Raw genomic sequence first — 19,030 nt, forward strand, 5'->3', positions numbered from 1 at the left:
ACTCTGCTGGTTGCAGAAAATTGATTGTAATGACAATAATTCTTCTCTACAGAAATGTGAAATCTGTCCAGTTCAACTGACTTCCCTCTCCTACCGGGGAAAAAGCCAGCTTTGATGCGTTAGCAAAGCCATTTCAGAACTCCTAACCATCCATCAACTGTCTGCTCCAAGTACAGAGAGGAGAAGAGAAGAAAGGAGGAGAGGGGAGGGAAAGAAAGGGGAGAGAGGAGGGGGGAAGAAGGGAGAAGGAGGGGAGAGAAGAGGGACAGAGAGGGAGGAGGGAGGGAGAGGGAGAGGGAGAGGGAGAGGGAGAGGGAGAGAGAGAGAGAGAGAGAGAGAGAGAGAGAGAGAGAGAGAGAGAGAGAGAGAGAAAGCATATTTGGGAAACAGTCTAGTTAATATTGTTTTAGTAAGATCAAAGGCAGTTCAAATTAAACAAAATTATACTTGCTTTATTAGTGATAAAAGACAAACATTTAAAAAATAAAACACCCTTTGAAATGGATTTTGGTATCATTTCATAGGTAAACAGTGAAAGCACGTTTCCATAAAAGAAACTGAAATGAGCAGATAAGCCACACTGGCCGAGACTACTGAGTTTGTTCATCAGCGCCCCATCCAGAGGCGCTGCCAGAATGTTCATGTGGATCGTGATTATATAGAGAAGAGAAAAGGAGCAAATCAAACATGACACAAGATACAGTCTAGAAAAGTCCTTCAGGTCACTTCCTGGGCTATTCTATTATCTGGAGTCCTGGCAGGTACGTCATTTAAGTGTCTTCAGGGAAACTCAATCTATGGACCCAAGAGATCCTGGTTTTCTAAAATAAGAAGCTCACTCACTACATTTTATTGAGTGTCCCCGCCACCCTTAATTTGATAAATTCTATGCTCTAAAACTGGCTTCACTGCTGAAAATTAGGGCTAAAATCTTTAACTTTCTTATATAAATCTTTTTGTAACTTAACTGATGTTACTTATATCTTTTTCCCTTACATGCAATTTGTATTATTTAGGAGACTCTGAATATACAGGTTGCTTTTTCTGAAAAACGTAACACCTTTCTAAATGTTCTCCAATCAGGCAGTAGCAGTAATGAGCAAACATCGGCGTCAGTTTTGCCTCCATAGGATAAAGATTAATTTTTATAGTCAAAAAACCAAGCACAGAGAAAATGTACATCCAAGTCAGTCATCATTAATATCCAAATTGTTTTTAAAAATGCCAGAGGTCAGCTCACTTATTAAGATGTTTTATCTGGCAGACTTAGTAACTAAAACCAAAACTCCCATTGGGTCCACCCACCCATCTTTGGCTCTGAACTTGGAGAGGGTCTAGAAGCTATGAAGCTGTGAGAGCAACAAGGGCGCTGCTGTCCTCTGAATGTCTGTCCCCCCAAACTCATGTTGACATGTAACTCCCAGAGTGACGGAATGAGGAGGTAGGCCTCTGGGAGGTGACAAGGTCGTGACGGTAGGCCCCGAGTAGGATCTGTGCCCTGACGATGGAGAGCGCAGGGCTCCCTTCCTGTCCACCACGTGAGGACACAGCGAGAATCAGGAAGCGGCCCTCACCCAACACCAGGTCTGCCGGGGCCTTGTTCTTGGACTTGCAGCCTCCAGACTGTGAGAAACCAAAGTCCGCTGTTCAAACCCCCCAGTCTCTGGTCTTCTGTGAGAGCAGCCCAGAGAGACTGTGAGCACCAGGTCTCGTTTTTCTAGAACCCACATTCCACTCAACAAAATCGGGTTCCATGGGGTGGGGCCAGGGCAAGGCATGTCAATGACAGCCCAGAACAGTAAGCATTCCAGAAGAGAAGGCGGTGCTTTAAGAGTGGAGTGTGTCAGAAGGCCACCTTGGAGGGCTCTCACTGGCTAAATCTGGGGCGATCTGAGCCTGTCCCTCCCCAAATAGATGACAGTCATGACTTATAACCCCCAGTAACATAATCTATGAGTGCACACAGTGCATGGTGGGAGAGCAGACGCCACAGAGCGGAACGGCAGGGGGTGGGGGTAGGGGGCTGGCAGAGCCCACACTTCCACCACTGAGAGCAGAGATGTCACTGGGCAAACACTGGCTTCTGAGCTAGAACCCTTTGGTGTGACACTTGCTCAAACAGCTTAAACTCCTGCATAAGGCAGAAGCTCCTTTCACTATCCACTCTAAATTTAACTCTATACTCACCAAGTCTGGCCCTTAGGAAACAAATGGGCTGAATTTGGGGGAAATGTGAAAATCCATGGGACTTCCAGGGTAGTGCTATCATTTTGGGAAACAGACACGGTCTCTGTCCTCCACGCCCTCCAGGGTGACCCCACAAATTGTAATGCTTCTCAACGGCTTCTCATTCCCAGTTTCCTATCTGTCATCCCTCCTTTTTGTTAAAACTTCACCTGAGGAAATGAACATAGTGAAAAATACCCAAAACGAAGAAACGAAAAAAGCCGCAACCTGATCAATGCTGAGAAAGATTTTAGAGCCTTTTTTAAATAACAGAATTCGATAACTAGTGAATTTATTTCAAAATAAAAAGAAGACATTTCTGCAGAAAAATAAAACAGCCTAACTTCAAAAATAAAAATTTAAATTTAAAAAAAAGGTTTTCCAAATTGAAATTGAAACTCTGATCATGTCGACCAGAATAACTGCTCCAGACCAAGCTGCTCTTGTTTGACAGCCACTGTGTATTATATGATTTTTTTACATAGACTCGCAGTTGATATAGTAACTAAACCTTAAGTCATATCCAAAAGCCACATAAGTATGTGCCAAAATCTATTTGAAAGGCCTCATATTTTATTTTTTTAACAAAGCCTATAATGCTGCCTCACTGATTTTGACTTGCGGTTTTATCTGTCACTCTTCTATTTAACCTCTTTCCTTCTGAATATGATGTTTTTTATTTTTACTTTTTCAAAGCGACTAAAGTATCCTGATTTAATATCCAATCATTTACATTCCTAAATATTATCTGGAAAGCAATAACCTTAATCATGAATAAAGACAATTGGACAGACTGAAGGGAAGTCGAGGTAACTCCAACTGGAAAGGAGACTGTCGCCCCTCCAGAGAAGACACGGTAAAACCTGTGTGGGAAAACCACCCATGTTTCAAGTGCAATCCAGCCTTTTGGACAAACGTGCACAGCTATGTATTTCTGTACATATACATTCTGTCACATCCCAGGAACATAACCAATGAAGCAACTGGTCCCCTTTCCAGACATGTCTCTGAAGTCAGTGGAAATAAGCTGTAAGGGTTGCAGCCCTCCCCCACCCGCACCCCCGCCCTTCTCTTTGGATTGGCTTTTGGCCTCATCCTCAGGCGACAGTTCCAGGACACACATCCAGCCATAACAAAGCTCTGAGGAGTAGGAGAGCTCGCTTCCCAGGGCTATCTGAGTGAGAGAACACTTTTCCAGAAACCTCCCAGTATGACTTCCCTTCACATCTTATTGGGCAGAAGTGAGTCATATTCCCAAACTAATTACTGGGAAGAGGAACAGAATGGCCATGATTGGCTTGGACGAATGGTCTGAGGACAGAGTGGATGGGGGGGGGGCAGTGGCGGGAGGGAGAGGCAGTAACACTTACGCATGCACGGCTCCCTGGCACAGTGGCAGCTCAGTAAGAGTAAGTCTTTCCATCAGGGAGGCCCTGGATCCTGCATCTTTTACTTATCTACAGCTCCCTCCTTCCCCCGCCACCCCAGGATCCGTTTGGTTGCGTTTTTTTAACATAAGGGGTCAGGTCTGATACTTCAGCAAGTTATTATTTTGTTTGAGTTTCTGCATGTCTGGAACAGATTAATTGGATATTGGTAAAGCAAGGTACCATGGTTTACGGCCATTTGGCTGACACCCCCGCCAAATGACAGAGTGAGCAAGCTAGACCTTAGGAAATGGCCACTCTATGGGTGCCGTGCCTTGAAAGCCCACCAGCAGGGTTCTCCCGATTCCTGCTCTGTGCCTCATGGACAAGCCCAGTGGCAAAGCACCGCCTTGGCCTCCACCTTCATGACCACTGAGGGCACACGAGAATGTGACACAGGGGATCCTGACTGACCCTCGTTTCCATCACCTCCAGTACAAAACAGAGCCGACGATTTCCAAAGCACACATTACATAGCACACTCAAAACCAGTCGTTCTGCACTGAACACAGAAAACACATGAAACTACAGTGGCACTCTAAGATTCTTTCTTCATGTTTTCTGTATAAATATTGTTTTCTCACACATAACAGGAGAAAAACAATATGCAAGTGGAGCCTAAAGCAACTGTTGTGCCATCGAGAGGCAGCTGGCCTTCAGATGGCTTCACAAAGTAACATCTGCTGGAGGACTCAACACCTGTCATAACGAGCACATCCCCACCAAGGCCCACTTTGGGGACACTGTGCCAAAAGAGATTATCAAAGCAATGACAGATCATTTAGACACCTGTGCCAGAAACCAAGGGTACCTTCAATCTCTGTCAGCTAGCTCATCTATCAAACCACGTGCACCCAAAGCCCCGACACAGGAGACAGGCCCTGTCCACTGCGTGAGCAGGTCTGGCCCATGGGAAATTATTTATGTGGATGCTTATAAAGGGTGTCATCCTGAAGGAAGTGTGGCAATTCCCCTAAGCCAGTCATAACAACAGACTCACGCTGAATTGTAAAGAAACAAAATAAATATCACCTGTCATTTGCATGAGTCACTGCTATTTCAACTTGAAAGTTAAACTTAAAAACAAAACAGCCAAGAAGATGAAATGCTTCTCGCCAAGTACACTATCTAATGGCACACAGCCAAAGTCCTGGAGTTACTGCAAATTGTAAAAGCACATCCATAAAATATTAGGGTCCCCAGTAGATCATGGAGGTAACTCATTCGGGGACTTGTTAGAGCAGAGAAGATAGCTGGGAAAACTCTCTCTGCATTAAATGAAAAGTGGCTCAAATGCCCTATTTTCTTTGTTCCAGAAGACTTCCACCTCCCTCCAGCTCTCTTCTTTTGAGCCTCTCAACAGCCTGTCTAAATTGTGCCTGTGTTAGGCCTCGAGTCCTCGCCTACCAGCCAGTATTTCTTTTCTTTCCACCAATCATACCCTTCTATCTCCTCTCCACGGCAAGTTTCCTTCTTTGGAGAAGCCAGACCCAAATGAGCTGTAATTCCCAATCTAGTACCCCCACAATAAAGGCCTGATCAGAGCTCCCTGAGACGTCCTTCCTTCCAGCACCTCCATGTGATGCAAAAGAGAAAACTAAAGCTAAAAAGAGGTCCTAAGGCTCGAGGAATGAGAGCTCTTAGCAGTAACAATTAGCACACAAGGTACAGCATACACAGGCCTTTTGATAGACCTCTGTTCTTTTCTGAGGGCCCTACTGGTATCAGGGAAGTATTTTTCAGGAACTCTGAGGAAGCCAATCACCAAAGCAGGGACCACTGACTCCAAAACCTCCTGCCTCCTGGGTGAGGTGACAGGGGATGATTTCACGCCAACAGCCTGAAGAGACGTGGTTCCATCCAAGCCTGAGGACAGAGGCTCTCATTTGGGAGGATGGCGAACAGTTCCAAAGCATGTGGGAAACTTTTCAAAACTATGCCCAACTCTCCCTCCTGCTATGGCCAGTGATCCAGTTTTGGTCCAAGCATAACCATGGTCAATAAATCCAGTAAGAGACATAGTCTGCACCATCCTAGAACTTTGAGGGCCATTTTCATTACAGACACATGGCAGTATCTGGGGGGTAGGGAAGCAAGCCGTCAGAGTGGCAGAGAACCAGTCTACTCGGAGTTGTAGCTCCAAATAAAGGACAGTAAATATTTGGACATAATTTTCACCCGTCTGGTGCTGGAAAAAGAGAGTTAGCAAGATTGACTACCTCTATATGTCTGGTGTATGTCTCGTGTCATCCTCAACTCTTAGCATGCTTCTTCTCACTTACTTGGCACAAACCCTTTGAGCTTGGCATGATTATTATGCCTGTTTTACAAATGAGGAATTCTTTACAAATTAAGAACTTGCTCAATATGTATAATCAGCATGTAGTATTGCTGGGATCTGAACACAGGCAGTCTGGCTCATGTGGCAATGCTTTCAAGAATAATGCTCTCTATTGAAAAACCTTTTTGCTTTCACTGACACAAGACCATTTCACCAGTTTACAAAGAATATTAAAGAAAGAAATGAGATGTAATATGATTATGACATCATCACGTGGTGGTTAAAAGGCACAACAAATGGCATAACATGTTCATGCAAAAAGCAGAAGGGAAATTAGTTCATCCCTTATTTACTCAGCAAATATTTACTAAACACTGATTGTGTGTGGTATTGTATTATGCTGAGTATTAAAAAGTGAACAGTACACAGTCCATGTCCTAAAGGGCTCATATCCTATAAAAACGTGAGAACAAGCAACTACTGAAACATACAGTAAGCTGTTATTCATTGTTTGTTTTCTACACTATTTAAGAAAGTTGTAGAAGTGGGATTCATTCCTGCTATGCAAGGTTGGTTCAATATCCAAAAATCAATAAATGTGATATACCACATAAACAAAGGGAAGGATAAAAATCATATGATCATTTCAATAGATGCAGAAAAAGCATTTGAAAAAAATCCAGCATCCATTTATGATAAAAACTCTCGGCAAAGTGGGAATAGAGGGAACACACCTCAACATAATAAAGTCCATATATGATAAACCCACAGCTAACATCATACTCAATGGGGAAAAGCTAAAAGCATTATCCTTAAGATCAGGAACAAGATAAGGATGCCCACTTTCACTACTTTTATTCAACATAGTACTGGAAGTTCTAGCCACAGCAATCAGACAAGAAAAAGAAATAAAAGGCATCCAAACTGGAAAAAAACAAGAAGTAAAAATGTCATTATTTGCAGATATCATACTATGTGCAAAAGAAAGAACCCTGAAAAGAGTCTATCAAAAACTATTCAAACTGATAAATGAATTCAGTAAAGCAGAATGATACACAATTAATATTCAGAAATCGGTTGCATTTAAAACACTAATAATGAACTATTGGAAAGAGAAATTCAGAAAACAGTCCCATTTAAACTTGCTTCAAAAAACTAAAATACCTAGGAGTAAATGTAACCAAGGAGGGAAGAGACCTGTACTCGGATAATTATAAGACTTTGAAGAACTTGAAGAAGATTGAAATAAATGGAAGCATATACCATGTTCATGGATAGAAAGAATTAAGATGGTAAAAATGTCCATACTACCCAAGGCAATTTATAGATTCAATGCAACCCCTATGAAAATACCAATGATAGTTCTCAGAGAACTAGAACAAATAATCCTAAAATTTATATGGAGCCACAAAAGACCGCAAATAGCCAAAGCAATCTTGAGAAAGAAGTACAAAGTTGGAGGCATCACACTACCTGATATCAAAGTATACTATAAGGCTATCGTGATCAAAACAGCACAGTACTGGCATGAACAAAGACCCATAAATCAATGGAACAGAATAGAGAGCCCAGAAATAAACTCACGCCTACATGGTCAATTAATCTATGAAAAAGAAGATATGGTACACATATACAATGGAATATTAGTTGGCTATAAAAAAGAATGAAATCTTACCATTTGTGACAACATGGATGGACCTAGGGGATATTATGCTAACTGAAATAAGTCAGACAGAGAATATCATATGATCTCATTTATATGTGAAGTCTGAAAAATAAATAAATAAAAGTAAATGAACAGACAAAACAGAAACAGTCATTGATGCAGAGAACAAACTGATGGTTTCCAGATGACAAGGGGCTTGGGGCCTGGGTGAAAACGGTGAAGGGATTAAGAAGCACAAATTGGTAGTGACAGAATAGTCATGGGATGCAAAGTACAACCTAGGGAATATAGTTAATACTGCGGTAATAACTCTGCATGGTGTCAGGTGGGTTTCAGACTTACCAGGGGGATCACTTCTTAAGTTATGTAAATGGGTAACCACTATGTTGTACACATGAATCTAATATAATATTGAATGTCAACGGTAATTGGAAAACAAAAACCAATAAAGAACTTGTAGAAATGTAAGCATTTGATCTGGTGCGTGGTATCTTTTCTCTCTTTCTTTTTTAAACCACTAGTATAAAGTATTTGGCCCTTCATTTCTCTCTAAGCTTAGAAGCTTATGAAAGCCAGCTGTAAACATTTCTGTGCTTTGACCCACAGCTCGCCCTCTCATGGGACAATCTTGCTTGGCAGAGATGGCTTCAAAATTTGAAAATAGCCACTTATGAAAAGCCAGCCAGTGGATGACTTACCTTAAAAGTATTTTTGCTGAAGATTATAATATTTTGAACAACAACAAGAAAAAGTGAATAAACAAGAACACTTTGGAGAAAAAAAAAATTCATAGTTTTTTCACCATAGTACTAGCATTAATTTTATATTTATCTCCCGCAGGCTCTATGTCTGACAATATTAAATGAGCAACAAAGAAAATAGGTTAAGATTTGTCATAGCATTTCCTGTTTCTTCCCCAAAACATGGAAAAAAAATATCTTTCCTTGTCAATGACCTACATATAAGCTAAGATTATGATGTAACAAAAATGCTTTACTGGATTTTTCAAGATAAAATGCTCAACAAACTTATAAACATATTATTTAAAGTAATACGTTAAAAAATACACTTTCCCACTGATTTACAAGGTGACTTTTCCCACTGAAAGTGGGTACTGCACCAAAAAACCTCCAATGGAAGTACTGCTCTGAGAGTCTATAATTCTTTATTGAGTTACATTTGTTTTCAGTCGTTAGGAGATGTGTCTTGTACAGCCAGTGACTTGAATATTCATCTTAAAAATCCTTCCGGTTGATTTGGTGTCATTGCTCTTTCTTCAGAGAAGGATTTACCCTGTCTGTACTTTCAAATAGCCATGAAAATTCACCCATTATTTCCAGGAATGGTAGACTAAGTAGTTCAGAAAAACCTCCCCACTGTGAATAATTAGTCAAGCTGGACATGATACAAAGGAAAAAGCTAACACCAGCTATGTGAAGACACTGAGGAGCTGATAAGACAGGGAGTTATGGAAGGAGACAAACTGTCAGAGATGGGCCAGCATCTGAGCCCGGTGGTCCCTCCTGGGGAGGGGTGGCCTCCTAGAATGAGAGGCCCAACTTCAAATCAGCTCAGTTCCTATGAGGAAGATACCTCAAAAATAACCCGGCATATTAGAGGAACATATGACTGAAAACTAAGAGAAACAATAGATAATAAATGACTATGTAAAAATCCAAATAGAAGTACGAGAGCTGAAAAATACAGTAGGTAATGTTTAAACTCAGTACATAGGTTTATCATCATCACAATGGGCGTATAAGGAAAGCAAGAGGGAGTGGACATAAAACAAATAGAAAATACCCAGAATAAAGTAACGAGATACACAGAGAAGCCAGGGGGCATGGGATCTAGCACCTAAGGGAACAGGCAACCCAATGCCCAGAAGCGGAGGGCGGAGGAAGGAGAATTCTCCAAAGCAGACCAAGGACCTTAAGTCCTGTGACCCTGCAGCAGGCGAACAACAAAGCAACACCCAGCACACCTACCAAGGGCCCGCCTGTGCCGGCCGACTGGAGCGTCTCTTTCTGGACGCAGCTGCGTCCATTCCCAGGCCGCACCCTTTACTAAGACTGCCAGGGGCTGCCGGCTTTCCCCCCCCCTGCACCGTCACAAGACCCACGTCCAGGGCTACCAGCTCTCATCAGGCTGCTCGCAGGGCTTCCCAGACAGGGTGCCACTGTGTGCGCTACTTCAAGTTTACCATTCAAAACAAGATCATTAGGGTCATGAAGCACAGGTGTCAAACCAACATCTTAACTACAGAAACAGCATGGAAGCTGGCTCCCACGTGAAAACACAAAAATACGGACCCTGTACTCTAATGGCAATGTCCCCCATTTATGTGCTTTACGCGGATGAAAGATATTTCCTGTAAACTTGCCTTTTCTCAACATTTAAATTCAATCACAAGATATTTTTTAGGAAATAGCAACAATCTTTGTGCTTGATGGACTCTAATCTATCTAATCTATCTATCTATCTATCTATCTATCTATCTATCTATCTATCTATCTTTTATATACTTATACATAAAAGCCTGCCTATGTTAAGAAGTCTCAAACTTCACTTTAGCACTGGAGGCCTTGAAATCTAACAAGGAACGAAAACAAGCAGGTAAGACCTCGGTTTCAGTGGGGATAACGGGCAGTGACTGAGATAGCATCCTAACCCGCAAGACGAACATTGTATTTGCAGGTTCCAGGTCAGAAACTTGCATCTAACTCCTCACTATGACCCTACAGCTCCACAGGACACGTGTAATATGGCAACTAAGGTTCATGCTTTTGTGGACACACTACAACACAGGCTATCAGTGTACATTGCTCCCCGACCCCCACATACTGTGGTCTCAAAGTGCTGGAAACAGCATCTTTAAAACCTAAATCTGCATTTTAAGACCTGTCTGTCTTTCTTCATTTGAACCTGCACAATGACAGGCCATGACCATTCATCTCTCTGGATTTGCACTTCTAAAACACTTAATACATAAGCAAACAAATAGGATTTTGAGCTTTTGTCTTAGTTTCAAGAGTCCAAACAATGAAATTGGTTTGTATGAAAAGTGTTTAGAAACAAAAAACTTCTTCCAGGAGAAATTATTCATTTAAACTAAACAAAGCGCCTAAGGCACAAAAGTGGTTTCCAAACTTTGCTTCACATTAACCACCTCGTGAATTTTTAAAAATCCTGGTGCCGTGGGTAACCCCACAGTAACGACCTGAGTGCCTGGGGTTATGGGCCGGGCACCCCTGCAACATACACGTCCCGGGTGATTGCAAAGTGCAGCAGGGCTGCGAACCACGGCCCGAAGGGGTTCTGGATCCACCTGAGAAAAGGCTGTGTGCTGACGGGGACGAGGACGAGAAGCGGGTCAGGAGGTGTCATGTGAAAGACGGGAGATCAGCTTCTCATCCCTTCTGTCCTTCTCAGGAGTGGCGGGTACCGAAGGGTATTCTCCCGAGTGCGGTTTCCGCCCTGTAAAGGACAGGAGTGTACCGGATAGGAGGCTTCCGGCACCTGCTGGGCAGCTCACCGCTATGACCTACGCAGCCAGGGAAACGCAACCCGGAGGGTCTCAGGTAGGACCAGAGACTGCACATTTGAGGTCCCCCAGGTGATTCTGTCATCAAGAACCGAAGCCAGCAATCCTTCCATCACTAGTACTCCGGTATTCTAACTGAGGAGGGCAGAAGGCTTCCTACTGCATTTTAAAGACTTCCAACACAAGAGTTAAAACAAACTTGAGCAAGTTACGTAATTTATTAAACTGCTGTTCTTTCCTGAGAGTGTCAGTTGAAGGAAGATAGGTGTGTATTGAGGTGTATATAATTTTGTACTTTTATATTACTTTCATTTTTGACCATTTATATTTTATTAATATTCCTAACAGTACACCTTACAGCACACAACTGTGCAGCACACGTCATGACACACAGACCAGGGTGGGGCGGAAGTCAAACAGGTACTGTTCTCTCATTTCAGGTGCCCTCCAAGGCGGGAAGCATCTCTCGTCCCCCAGGACGCGTGTCTCCCCCTGTGTTCCCTGACATACCCAGTTCCTCAGCTAAAGGTTACCATCAGGGAGACGCCATAGGGGGTCAAATGTTCGAAATGTTAACTTCCCTAGTGGGCAAATGAGGATGTTAAACCGCATGCTTTGTGTTCAGACAGGGTGGAGTGTTTTTACGTAACAAGTAACTCAGCATGTTTTCCTGGCACTTTCTCTCCAAAATGCAGGCGCACTGCGACGGCAGAGAAGAGGAGGTACAGCCGCTCCCTGAGCAGACACCGTGGGCGGCAGAAGGACGTACCCAGCATCAGAGCGTGGCCCCTGAAGCACCAGGAGATACAGACAGCCGGTCTACACGAACACACACGCGGCAGTGATGCTAATAAACAGGGCAGAACGAATGTCAGAAAGGTTTTCCTTCGTGGTTTCCAAGGGAGAAAGGTTAAGTGACTGCAGCAATTAGCAAGAAGACTAGGACACGGGAACAAAACATAAACACAGCCACGGAGTCACCAGCTTTCCGCAAAGGCACCATCCCTGGGGAGGTCCAGAAGTGGGGACAGACTCCGGGACAGTGGCCGCAATCAGCACAGGAAGCCAGATGCCTGGGGTCCCTGCACTAGGGGACCTGGAGAGTCTCTCCCCTCACAATCTCTTGTTCCGCCAGAAATGTGGTTCCTTCCCATTTTTTTTTTTTGCTCCATTTTGTTTTTTTTTCTGAGACCAACCCGAAAGCATCCATAAAGAAACCTGAGTTCCTGTAACTTACGACAGACTTTCACGAAATCGGGGTCATTTTAAACCTGTTTTAACCACTGCCAACAGGGAGGAAGGTGTCACGTTTCTCTTCCCAGGTAGAGCCAGCCGCTCACCTGTTTGGCCGACAGACCGGGAGCTGGACGTCCCAGTGTAAACTGTTCGCTGTCATTGCTTTTCTGTCCTGTGTGGCTTGTTTATCAGCAGTTTCCCTACCGTTTGGAATTCACGTTCCACTACACTATACTTTCCTGGCCATAAAAATGAGGCATAAGACAATGAGTGGCTCATTTGAAATTTAGGGAATAGGAGTAGATGCTGAATAATCAACAAATTTAAAACCCTCCTTATGTTTATTCACCTAAGCCCACAGTGTGATGGGAGCGCTGAGTGGTCTGAGAGCAAACTGGGGTCTAACGCTGAAGCCCAGACGTTTGGGAATCCCGAACGCTGGTGTAAAAACTTCTCACTCCGATGGCTTGAGCTCAAACCTGATTCACTCACCACGAAAGACATTTGGGTCTTTCGCCTCCTACCTACTGAATGTTTATTCAGATGGTACAACTGCTGGCACCACCAACATTCTCTGCTCCAGCGAAGCTGTCAGCTTCGTCACCAGCAAGAAACACAGTGGAGAAAGCTTGTTCCATCAGCAGTAACTCTCTGTACTGACCAACGCGCTCAGTTTTATTGTCAGTGTTGCAATATCTACCCATAATTATTTGTTTTAAATAAAATACAAGTTGGACGGACTAGTTATGTTCTACAAACGCAGAGCAGGACAAACTATGATGTGGCAGCTTTGGAAAGATTAAAATAATATTTTCACACACTGACCTTTTGGCATTGGCTTCGGCCTCTTCTCTCTGATTCCTCATGAGATCCGATGAGGTCCTTGCAGCCTTCCCATGAACCTTCTACACCACCATGCCGGGCTGGTCCATTTTTAACACCTAAAATCCAAGGGCACTGAAGATTAGTTATAGCTTTACAAGGAACCCATATTAATGCAATTGAAGCAAAGTGAAAATCTGAAGATTGACCTCTTTGTGCATACTGGTAATGTGAATGTAAGGTCCTTTTAAGGAAATACGGCAGACTTTGTGTGCTCTGAGTTCTATTTGGTACGTTCTGTTTATTCCATTCCGATATTCCAAGCAGTTCACTTCACTCAAAGGTCAGAAATAACTGTTCCTGTCAGGTGACAGGTACTAGTTTTACAGAATCCCTTTTGTCCTTTTGATAATGTAAATGGATGCCTGTATCTCATGCACTATTTGAACTCCAATTCGTAGAATTTCACATAATGATCAAAATCCAGCTCTCCAGAGAAGGAAGTTCTATATTAGAGGGAAGACATACTCTGAGCTGTGGGGTAAGTCTGAGTTATTCTAGAAAACAGTGTTCAGTACAAAGCTTCAGGTTTCAATGATTTTGCGCCCTCCAAATGCCCACCTTTGACCAGTGTCTTGCCATGAAGACACACAAGCAAAAAGAAGATACTCACCAAGTGACATGTGGTTTCATTAGATGCTAAATGCTGTACAAACCCTAAGTAACTACAGTGAAGTGTGAAATGTTTATTTTAAACTGACCCACCTACTCCTACCAGTTTACATGGTGCTGCCTTATTCTCACTCTTCCCTCCCAAAATAGTTTGCCTCCCACCAGGGATGCCAAAACAACGTATCCACATTTTAAGAGATGTTCCCTTTGTTCAAGCAGTAGTTTGCCGTAATCAGAAGTGTCTGGACGCTGATGGATGAAAACCAATTTGAGCACCTCTTGTAACTGCAGAAGTCAAACGTGACTTGTACTCATCTTTTGTTATCGGCATATAAGATTTTTCCTTTCTTAAAATGTGTATACATTATTTTGGCGGCCTCTGTATATGAATTAACTGTTATTTTGAAGGCCTAGTACCAGCTGCCACTTATGTGGTCTCATGGGATAATGCATGCAAAAGCTGGAGGACACGTATGTCGTGCCACAGCCAAGTGATGGCTCGCCGACGCCCACCCCCCTCCTTCAGCACCATCCCACAGAGGGGTGGATGCTCGGTCAGCAATCTCTCATGATTTGGGGCTGCCCACAGGAGATGCAAAGATGCAGACACTGACCCCATTGTAGGGAGCAGACGACGGAGACGTAGATAAATGGATAGAGGCAAAAATTAAGTCCCGTCAGAAGTTAAGAATCATACACCATGAGAATGACTGCTCTGCAGGTATTTCCAATAAAATAGGATGCTCTAAGAAAACATAATTAAGCTTGGAGGGTCTGACTTGAAAGTTATTTTTTTTTCCCCCAAATAATTGGGTTCAAGAGCAGTGAAAACAAAATGCAGACCCACGATGGTTAATTTTGTTGAATAGAAGCTGGTTATTTGCAATTTGGGCCCTAAAAATGCCAGGCTCTGAACCACCATAAACCCTAATACTGGATCCCTTTGGAGACTCCCTCCAATCACCTGCTGATACTGCGATCTCATCGAGAGTTCATGTTTGACTTGTACATCACTTCTCTCCCAGTCCAGCTAAGTCCCAGAGGACGGCCCCACCCGTGACCGCCTCAGCCTGCTAAATAAAGAGCTCACTTGAAGCAGACGGGTCAGCAGGCCATGTAAGAGGGTATTCTGTAGTTGGTATTTTGTTCTCAGACCCAGCTATGCTAAATTTCTCTTTTACTCAGTTTGAAGGTAACATCTATCTGTCTATCTATCTACCTACCTACCTACCTATCAATCAATCATCCATCCATCCATCCACCCACTCACCCACATATTCCTTTCCACGACATTCAACCATCATTTTTTCAAAACCCTGAGAACTCCTAACCCCCAGAGCAGGCCATGAATGCAATGTGTTTTTCATCTTTAAGATCTAAGACTAAAAGTAATTAGAATATTAGAATGAATTTTAATTGTACCCACTCTTCATTCATTTATATTCATTTAAATATAAATATTTACTTAAAACAAGAGTGCATAAAATGAGAAAAGTAGTAGACTGAAGAGGTAATTTGGATCCAAGTCAAGAAGGTCTACCCTTGCTTCTGTCCTAGCTGAGAACAATGAAATAGCTTGTAAAGCACTTGATAACAAAGACCTAGACAATTCATCATAACCGTAAAACTTAGGAAAGACTGAAATTGCTAATGACATGTTTTCACATTTTCACAGATCACATGGCAACAAAATGAAACAAGCAAATGCTTTCTCATGTGGTTGTTTTAAAACATCATTTCATGAACTCCATCACAGTGATTTTCTAAGTGCCCTTCTTTAAGGACGTTATCGGTCACCCCAAAGCAGCTGAACATGCAGAGTAACTGAGAACACTCAGAGGAGAGCCATGGGCTTTACTCCTTGCTCGGCTCAGTAAACAATCATGTATACGGCAACTTCCTGGCCCTCCCACCTCTCCATGTCCCTGCTGTGTGTGTTCCGCAGGGCGTTGTCAACTCCCTTCTCATCCCCTCAAGGGTGACAGTCACACCACCAATGTCACCCATCACTGAGTCCTCATTCGCTGTCTCTTGCCAAGCTGTGGCACGGCATGACATATCTGACTATCTTTGGGCATCTATGGAGGCCTCAGAAATTTCAACAAACATGCCCACGGGTGCCTTGCAGCTGGCCTTCCTTCAGCATCTCCCAGGCTGAGGAACGTCTTGGACCATGGGCATCAAAATCCTAAGTCCAGGACTCCTCTCTCCCACATCTTCATTCTAACTGCTTTGCACGAGTCATTCATTCAGTTTTCAAGAAATGATCAAATACAGACAGATAAGAACATCACAGACCCAGAATGTTTATCATTGTTATACTGCCTGACATCTCACCAATGAGAAATGTGTTGAGGTTAACAATCTCATCAAAATACAAAGCTATCAGAGATGGTTAGAAAGTGAACTCATTTACCTCTTCGTGTGAATTAGTTAAATCACTACCTTCACTCACCCAACAGAGATAAGCAGGAATGAGGACCGTTTGCATGCTGAGGGGAGATCACTTTGGAGGCACAGCCAGGCAAAGGCAGCATAAGGACAAACAGAACGAAAGTGCTAGGAAAGGGACAGAGATGAAGAGATGCACGTCGAGAAAACCGGTAAGTTTCCCAAGAGACTCGTGGACTATGTCAAAGTTGTACCTGGGGCAGAAGTGTAAGGAACTCTTATTTCCAACTTCTTTCCTCCTGCACAACCTATTTCCTACCCTCAAGGCACAAAATGAAGACTAATGACAAAGAACAATACATTTAAGCAATTCATGTTTATTCACACACGACACTGCAAGATGATGCAGTGATCAGACAGAAAGGCTTCTGTAGGCTGATTTAGGAATTCATACATAATTTTAACACAGAAGCCTATACAAAATGTTAACTTATCCCAATGGGAAGTTTATTCTCAGTCCTTAAAATCTGAATTCTGAATTATTCAAGGACAAATCCTTTCCATATATACTTTTGGGATTTGAGACACATGCAAGTTACTCACAAATTCTATATAAGTAAAACTCAGGGAGAGGGAGGGAGGGAGGGAGGGAGGGAGAGAGGGAGGGAGAGGGAGAGAGAGAGAGAGAGAGAGAGAGAGAGAGACATTCATCTGATAAAATATCAAGTTCATGCTGTGAACTATGAAAACAAAAATAAAATCTAATGATCTTTAAGAGATGATAGGGAATCTTTTCCTTTATAACCATTGTAGAGATAACTAAAATATGGATTTCAAATATATAAATTAGTTTTAATACTACATCACCTTTCCCATTGGCAGTCAAGTCTGGGTCTTCGGAATCCCCCCAGTATTTAAACACAGATGACCTTGGCTGAAACTTCCCTACTTGGCTAAGGGAAAGGGGCAGGTATTCTAATAACCTTTCCTCGCCTCATTTAACCCAACACCTGGGACACAGTAAGTGCAGAGCAAACATGACTAATGAATACATGAATTCCGGAATGAACGAGTCAGGCTACGCAAGTCAACAGGTTACACCCCTCCCTGCAGCCTGCCTCCTGCCCGTGAAGGCCCACTAACTGCTGCGTTCAGGCTAAGATTGCTTACCTGCACTGAACAGACTGGCAGGTCCTGGGAACGGGGCTGAGAGAAACTCTCTTCTGTACGTGAATTGGCAAACAGTGCAACGTTACTCCTCAACCTAAAATATTTAAGGACTGCACGCACTGTATACCTACTCATTTGGTCCAATGGTCATGCACACCCTCTTGAAGAAATACTGAGAAAAAAATTCTATATTGAAAAATATCAAAGTGCCTATGATTGGATGGGCTTAGTAGTTCTCATAAGACATACGTGAAATATTTCTGATTAATTCAATTTTTAAAATGGTATACTTCCTGATGGCTTCCGTGAGATGTATCACATCACCAGTAAAATGTATCAAACTTTCTCCTATGGCTGCAAAACAAACCTGAAATTACAAAAGCAATTCTCTGCCTTAGGATTAGGAATTATGAGCATACAAAAAGAACGTATCTTTTACAATTACTATAGCATTTTTGCCTATAATTACCCGTCAATTAGTTATAATCTACACAAGCCCCATAAGCAAACACTACTCATTTCCCTTTTTCCTTCAGAGCCAGGATGAAGCCCCATAATCCCTTTCAACCCTGAGCTGCAGACACTGACCAGCAAGCACCTAAAGCCAGCAGACACGCTGGGTCATTCCCCTCACGGGGGCTAATGCACTGTGACGGAATGACATTGTCATAAAGGCTGTCACACAGTTCCCCAGACTGCATGAGGCAAAGTGTCTGCTAGTTCGTCTCCATCAAAACACCTGCTCCAGGAGTGCTCAGTTAACAGGCTAATCGAAACTCCACGCTCCAGAGACACCTGGAAACCCTTTGGTCCAATGTTAGATGCTTTACTAACTGGCACAGTGGGTGAGAAAGGGGCTGGACTTGGTGATGCCATCAGCTTGTTAATTAGCATCATGGATGGCAGAAATGTTTGTGTTAAATTCATGGATTCAAGTAAACTTGTTAGATAAAGGACATCTGTGCGGACATGTAAAATGTCATCATCCATAGCAAAGAAAGTCCCTATTAAACCAATGGACATGGGCGAGGGTCCATTGATGGGAAAGCTTTCTTTACACTTTTGTCTGTGGCCACAAGACACAGCAGAAGCACTTCAGCCACCTGTCACTGAGAAACGGGCGGGGGTGGGGGACAAGTGGTGTGGTAACTCAGCACGACCAATCAGCTTCCTCTACTTGGAACTTAAAACCGGCTTCAGCTGTGGTCAGCAGTGTCCGGGCAGTGGGGGGTGGAAAGCCACGTCAACGAAAAGGAACAACTAGACACTTCCCGTCCTGTGGTGTCAAAAGTTGTAACAGGTGAGATCTCTATTCCCACGCAAAATTGACGTGCACATATTTCCTGGGATCCAGCAACGTTTTTCAGACGATGCGAGAACAGAGGGAATTTATTTCGAAAACCACTTAATGACACAACTGAGGGGCTCCCGTCTTACGTTCACTGTACATGTTTAATCTGCAATGTAAGTGGGGTGTGTTAAAAGGCATGTGTCAGGGAAGAATCTAACAGAATTCCATAAACACCTTCAAAGCAATGAATCCACCTGAAAACCACCTGCTTATGGATGGATATCGGTATTTGGCAGCAAGAAAA

The 19,030-nt window shown here is 43.0% G+C and overlaps 1 protein-coding gene across 1 annotated transcript in view; it reads right to left on the minus strand.

Moving 5' to 3' along the window:
* Window positions 1-17,259, minus strand: part of MCPH1 (microcephalin 1) — a 172,922-nt gene extending 155,663 nt beyond the window's left edge. Inside the window, exons 1-2 of the mRNA XM_081046992.1 lie at window positions 17,133-17,259; window positions 13,206-13,321 (exon numbers count right to left, since the gene is read on the minus strand). The gene's annotated coding sequence lies outside the window, so the exon portion shown is untranslated. The remainder of the gene's footprint in view (window positions 1-13,205; window positions 13,322-17,132) is intronic.
* Window positions 17,260-19,030: the final 1,771 nt, after the last annotated feature.

Source organism: Rhinolophus hipposideros (genome assembly GCF_964194185.1).
Source record: "Rhinolophus hipposideros genome assembly, chromosome: 4".
In the NCBI taxonomy this organism is placed as follows: domain Eukaryota; kingdom Metazoa; phylum Chordata; class Mammalia; order Chiroptera; family Rhinolophidae; genus Rhinolophus; species Rhinolophus hipposideros.